Here is a 6177-nt window from a genome sequence, read left to right on the forward strand (position 1 = left end):
GTCGATTTGCTCGAGTGGGCCCAGTAACGTCTCCATTGGAGACTTTGTTGTTACTGTGTTTGGCATATCGAATACTCTCAGTAGCTTGCCGGGCTCTCTGAGAGGGGCGGAGGAATCGAACTCGGGTCGGCCATGTTGGCCACTTGTAAGGCGAGCGCCCTACCGTTGTGCTATCTGCTGTAATATCTCTTAGGCATCAACATTTCTAAAAAGAGTCACAACTATTGTCCTTTGGATTTTCATCTAAGTCACTGACATTCATTCTGAAAATGCTGATCGTCCTGTACAGGCAATAAGTATGTCCTTTAGCTGACTGATATTCCTGCATGTCTTAATGTATGATTGCTTAACTTCAAACAACTGCAACATTAGTTGTTTCCTAGAATCAGTAAAATTCAATATTGGGCACTAAGAGAGTATGGATTCCATTCTACTTTGAAGGACACACTACAGATTCCCCATGAGCTAGAACTTCAGAATCTGGGTAGCTATTGAATACAATGATATTCTTTTATTTTATTATTAGTGAATCACCGTGTGGTACAATTACAGACTTACAAACTTCAGTGCTTGCATTTCAGTCATACAATGGTCGAGTATCCATCCCTTCACCAGTGCCCATTTTCCACCACCAATGGTCCCAGCATTCCTCCCACCATCCACACCTCCCCCCCCCACCTTTGTAGTGGGACATTCCCTTTTGCTCACTTTCTTCTTTTGGGTGTTGTGGTTTGCAATAGAGGTATTAAGTGGCCATCATGTTCGGTCTATATGCAATGACATTATTATGAGAGCTATGTATTTGAAAGATGGGAGGATGTGGAAATATCCTGGGATTGTGCCTCTTGGTACATCTTGAGTATACTCTAGGATCTTACGAGACATTCTTCAGTAACTGCAACAATTTTGTTAAAAGATTTCTCTTGTTCCTGGTTGCCAGTCATTTCTAGTGAAAAGCATTTGGAGAGAATGGATATTAATTTAAATATTAAAAATATTTCATTTATTTTCAAATAGTCTTCATATTTCAAGACCCTGGAGCATATTGAGGACTTCTCTAAAAGGAAAATTCCCAATAAGATACATCATAGACACATCAAATGTTTGCTTGCATTGGGAACTGAGAGACTGAGAGATATCTCCTGAATTCTAGATACCTCATATGGTAGTAGCCACAGAAAACCCCTTAAGATGCTTATAAAAAATGTAGGCATGTCAAAAGTGATAATATCATGAAATGTATGTGATGTTAATTATAATTATCTGATTTCGAATAAATTCATTGCACCATACCATAAAAGCTTTTATTGACCACACATGCAGCACCACGTTTGTCAAAGCTCACTGAGATAGGTTTATGTAAACATTGGTACCATGTGTTATGTAAGAGGGGAATACTCCAGGGCTGAAGCTAACTGCATGGAATAAACCATGTAAGACACAAAACATTTAAGGAAGTTGTCACCTTAGACTAACCTTGAGATGAATACTAATGATTGTGATCATGAAAATGACAAGCTGGGTCACTATGGAGGTCACAATGCTGTTCACTAAGCTCTGCTACCTTTCTTATTCAAGAAATATTTGCTTTGGAAAATGCCTAAAGTTCACACCATTTCTTTCCAAACCATTCTCATGATGAGAATTGAATTCTGAACAATGGCAAGTTTTCCTATCCATGAAATCAATAATGCAATGCCTTTAGATAATCCTGGGCAAAACATTTTTCCAGTCTTAAACTTAGTCGATATGCCAGACACAGTAACAACAAAGTCTCCAATGGAGACGTTACTGGGCCCGCTCGAGCAAATCGATGATCAACGGGAGGGCCTTTACTTTACTTTACTTTTAAACTTAGTCATATTGTTCTCAAATTCCATATCTTAGTCTTGTTCAGCTGTACCTGAACATGAAACCAGGTGTTCACATTCTGATTCTGCTCCCCCTCCTATTTAATATTCTGTATTTTTTCATGTTATTTTTAATTCAATTAACACCTTGGCTCAAATATCCCCAAATGTTTTCTAATGGTAAACATTGAGTTGGTTTCTAATTCTTGCTATTGCAGATGTCAGTAACTTTTGCTTTCACACCCTGGGAGGAATCCTTGCAGTGAGCACACATTCTGCCAAGGTCAGGCCTGACAATTAGGCATGAGAAGTCATAGCTGCCTCCCTACATCCTACTCTGGACCCTCTTGCCTTAAATAGAAACAGCTCTAGTGACAATTTTAACGTGATGTTTAACTTTAGTCTTTGAAGTAGTGACTTGTTTGAAGATCTTTGTGCATCAGGACTGAAGAGAAACTCCCTGATATAAATTCAAATATTTCTTGCTTAAGCTTCTGATTGTTTTCTGAATTATTATTGAGCACTTTCACCAACAACATTGAATTGTGATATTTCAAGTCACACAGCCCATTGCATCTCTAATCATAAACAAATGGTTCTAACTCCTGCTTCTTCTGGACATGGGTTTGATAGATTAGTTAGGACACCCATCATTTCTAACTTTCTGTGCCTTCCCTGGGGAACACATCCACTTAAAATTTCTGGAAAGGGTATCAACCCCCAAAATGACAGCCCCACTGTCCCTGGTTATGCTCAGGAGACCATGTCTCTAGGATTAAACTGGGGGCTGGTCTCCTGAAAGGTAAATGCCTTGACCCGTATGCTATCTCTCTAGTTCCTCTGAATGTTGAAACCTCATCCCATGACTCTGCTAAGAGCCTGAGATTAAAGAGATCTTTCCAGCAACTGAGCTGAAATCTTGGAGCTCATTCCATCAAATAACAAATGCTAAGCTATCTCAGTCACCCTCAGCTCCTGGCAAAATTCCATCTGCTCTCAGAAGCTGCTGGTGAAATTCTGAGCATGTTTTACTCTGTTTGCATAGGCCCTTTACCCCACATTGATTCCTCAGAAATGGCGAGAGATCAGAGAAAGTACCCTCTTATTTTAATAAATATTCTTGTCTTTCTGGAAAAAATGATTTAATGGTATTATATACTTAAGTATTTAAAATTGAGAGGAAAGAGGTGCTCTGGGGAATTGATTTCAAGGCAAATAATTGAAGAAACAAGTTTTCCTAGAACTGCATTTGTGAAGGATTTTGTATGGCAGGTCACTGAAATTTTGAACTATTTCAAAATGTTTTGGATGGTAAAGGGAGAGGCTCACATAAAGATGGACATTGATCATTTGTCAATGACTAAATTTTCTCCCTATTTGCCTATTGCAATGCTTCTACTCTTTGGCCTAATAATACTTTTAAAAACTACATTATTGGTTTATCATTCTATCAAAAACTTTCTAGGTATTCTCATTACCTTTGATTCAAGCTCAGATTCTTCATTTCAGCTTTCATGAACATAGTTCCTGACTTAGCTTCTATTTCTCATTACTCGTGTTTCCTCGTATATATTTCTCCTTTGGCCTTGAATGGAACCATCTGATTCAGTTTGTCTTATCACACTGGGAGTGATCCCAGATTTCTGGAAAACTTCTCTGAAGGCCACAGCCTGCCACAAAACAACAACATATTGTTTTCAGAATAGAAAAACTCAGCCTTCTTATACTTATTATAAGGAATTTTTTTTACCTAAGGTTCTTCATTTGTGAATTATGGATAATTCCAACCTTCTTGAGAAACGAGTTGTAAACAGGTCTTTTAAAAAATTCAACAGTAGTTCAGACAGGTACACACACACATGCACACTCACATACACCATGAGAAGAGTCACTATCTAGTGAATAGAAATAACCTCTGAGAAGTGATTAGCACAGAGAATAGATTTACCTTATTATTTAAAAAAATCTGTTGAGCCATGCCCAGTGTTGCTCAGAGCTTTCTACTGGCTCTGTGCTCAGGTTCTACATCTGGTTTGGGTTACCAAATGTGGTGCTGAGGATCGAATCTGGGTCAGCCTCAACAGTTCTTTATCTACAGTACTATCTCTTTAACTACTGATTTACCCTATTATATATAGATGTAGAAATGCTCATTGATTAATAGATTTTCTTACATGGGCTATTGATATTTATTTTAGGATTTTGTTAAATATTGTTTTGTTTTCCTTTCTCTTTACCAAAGTTAACTAAATTTATTTGGGCTACTGACCCCTTTTCAGAAAAAAAAATTACTCAGTATCTGTCTGAAAAATCTACCTTCTTTCAACAAACAGAAAGTGCCAACAATTTGTATCTGTTGACCCATTTTTCCAGAATTCTTAAGGGTTAGAGCCACCCGCCTTGGGAAACAGAAGTGGTTTTGTTTGCACCATTCATTTGGGTGGTGTTCTATCCTCATTAGCCATATTTCTCGTAGCAGTGTGTTCATGTGTGTGTGTGTTTGTTTGTGTGTGTGTGTGTTTGTGTGTGTGTGTGTTTGAGAGAGAGAAAGAGAGGATGGGGGGAATTTGTGTGTATCTTTGAAACAAAAACTTGGGTGAAGGAAGTTCTTTCATATTTGTACAAGTTTATACAAAGTATGTAATTAATATGCTAGTTTGTTGAGTAAAGAGGAGGAAGAAAAGAAGGGGGAGGGAAAGAAAAGTATTAACTAGTATATCTAACTCTGACTTTCTCTCTCTTCTTTATAGGACACAGAACATTCAAATTATTTTTGCTCCTGTCTAGGGAAGTTACTTTATGGTCATGACTGATCCTCAGCAGGACTAGACCATGCCAATAAAGCCTAAGCACAGAAATAGAAAGTCAGATAAACATACAAAGCCCGAAACATCCAGAAAAACATCCTGATTCCAGGCAGTTGTGTTATCAGACGTACAACAATGTGTCCCTGGAATCTCGCACCACTCATTCCATTTAGAGGCGAGGCAGTAGGTGGTATCTCATAGGAGGCCAATTTTAGGTCAGAATAGGAGAAATTCAAGATAGACTTCAATTGAATAAAGTCAAAATGGTAACCAAGGAAATACCGTTGGAATTTGGTTCATGGGTTAGAAGATGCAGATTTACTACCAGGATTAGAATTTGCTGATTTATAAATCTGGGGGTGACACTTCCAGTTTTCAAAGGCAAACAGGCCTCAGATATGCTGTGTTCAACCAAGAGTCATTGTGTATGTGCATGTGTGCAATGGGGTCATCATTAATGCTTTCTAATGCATGTTTAAGTTGTTGGTACTGATAAATTGAGCAGTCATAGATTATAGACAATTGGGTCTTTTGTAATAAGAACTGGAATTTCCAGAAACAAGAAGCAGATGTGAGAACAGGCCAGAAGCAGAAGCCAAAGTGGCAATTGAAAGTTCATCATATGAAAATAAGGAGGATAGTTAGCAAGTTAAATAGTTAGCCAAGAATTGTGGCTTTGGATTCTGAGATCTCAGAAGAAGGCAAAGCCAATAAATGAGGTGATGGGGAATAGAGCAATTTAAAGTAAGGAAGTCTTGTGTTGCTGAAGGAACAAATTAGATATAATAAAGTACAGAGAAATTTCTCAGGCCCTATCCTCAGTTTTAAATTTCTCTACTTTTGCAGCCTGATAGACCATCTTTACACTGCTTATAGAAACCAAATAGTAGGACATTTACTCCAAGATCTGTGATAATCTATGCTTTATCCAAAGATCAACTTCCATTGAACAATCATTACAATGACTGATGTACAGATATGCCAACTTGTCTTGTTTCCCATATGCATTTCTTGGTAATACCACAATAGCATATATTTACAGATCAACATAAATATGGACAAAAACCCCAAGGGATTAATGTCATATCAGCTGCCTTTGTTAAAGAGGAAAATGTGTGTTTGGGAGATTCCAGATGATAGAGAAATCAGTCATTTGATTGTGGAATTGCTCAGGTTTCATTAAACATTAAATCAAGCCTCATCACCACTTTAACTTCTACTCTTGACTTAGCATTGAGCACTAGTATCAAAGGTTCACAGGTCTAGCCCGTAACATACATAAACACAAAGAGTTACACCTATGGTTTGAAGCAAAATGCATTAGAATGAAAGAGAAATTAAGGAAAGGCTGAAAGTGAAGGAAAAGTTAACACATGAGTGAATTGAGCTTACTTACACGCTAAGTTCTATTTCCAAAGCCTGGCCACAAATTTAGAAACAAGAAAATATTTTTTTTCTTTGATTTACTGCAAGAAATCAGTACTGAGGGAGAGGGTTCAGAACGGCTTTCTATCATGCCT

This window comes from Sorex fumeus, unplaced genomic scaffold, assembly GCF_029834395.1.
Source record: "Sorex fumeus unplaced genomic scaffold, SorFum_2.1 ptg000044l, whole genome shotgun sequence".
Classification (NCBI taxonomy): domain Eukaryota; kingdom Metazoa; phylum Chordata; class Mammalia; order Eulipotyphla; family Soricidae; genus Sorex; species Sorex fumeus.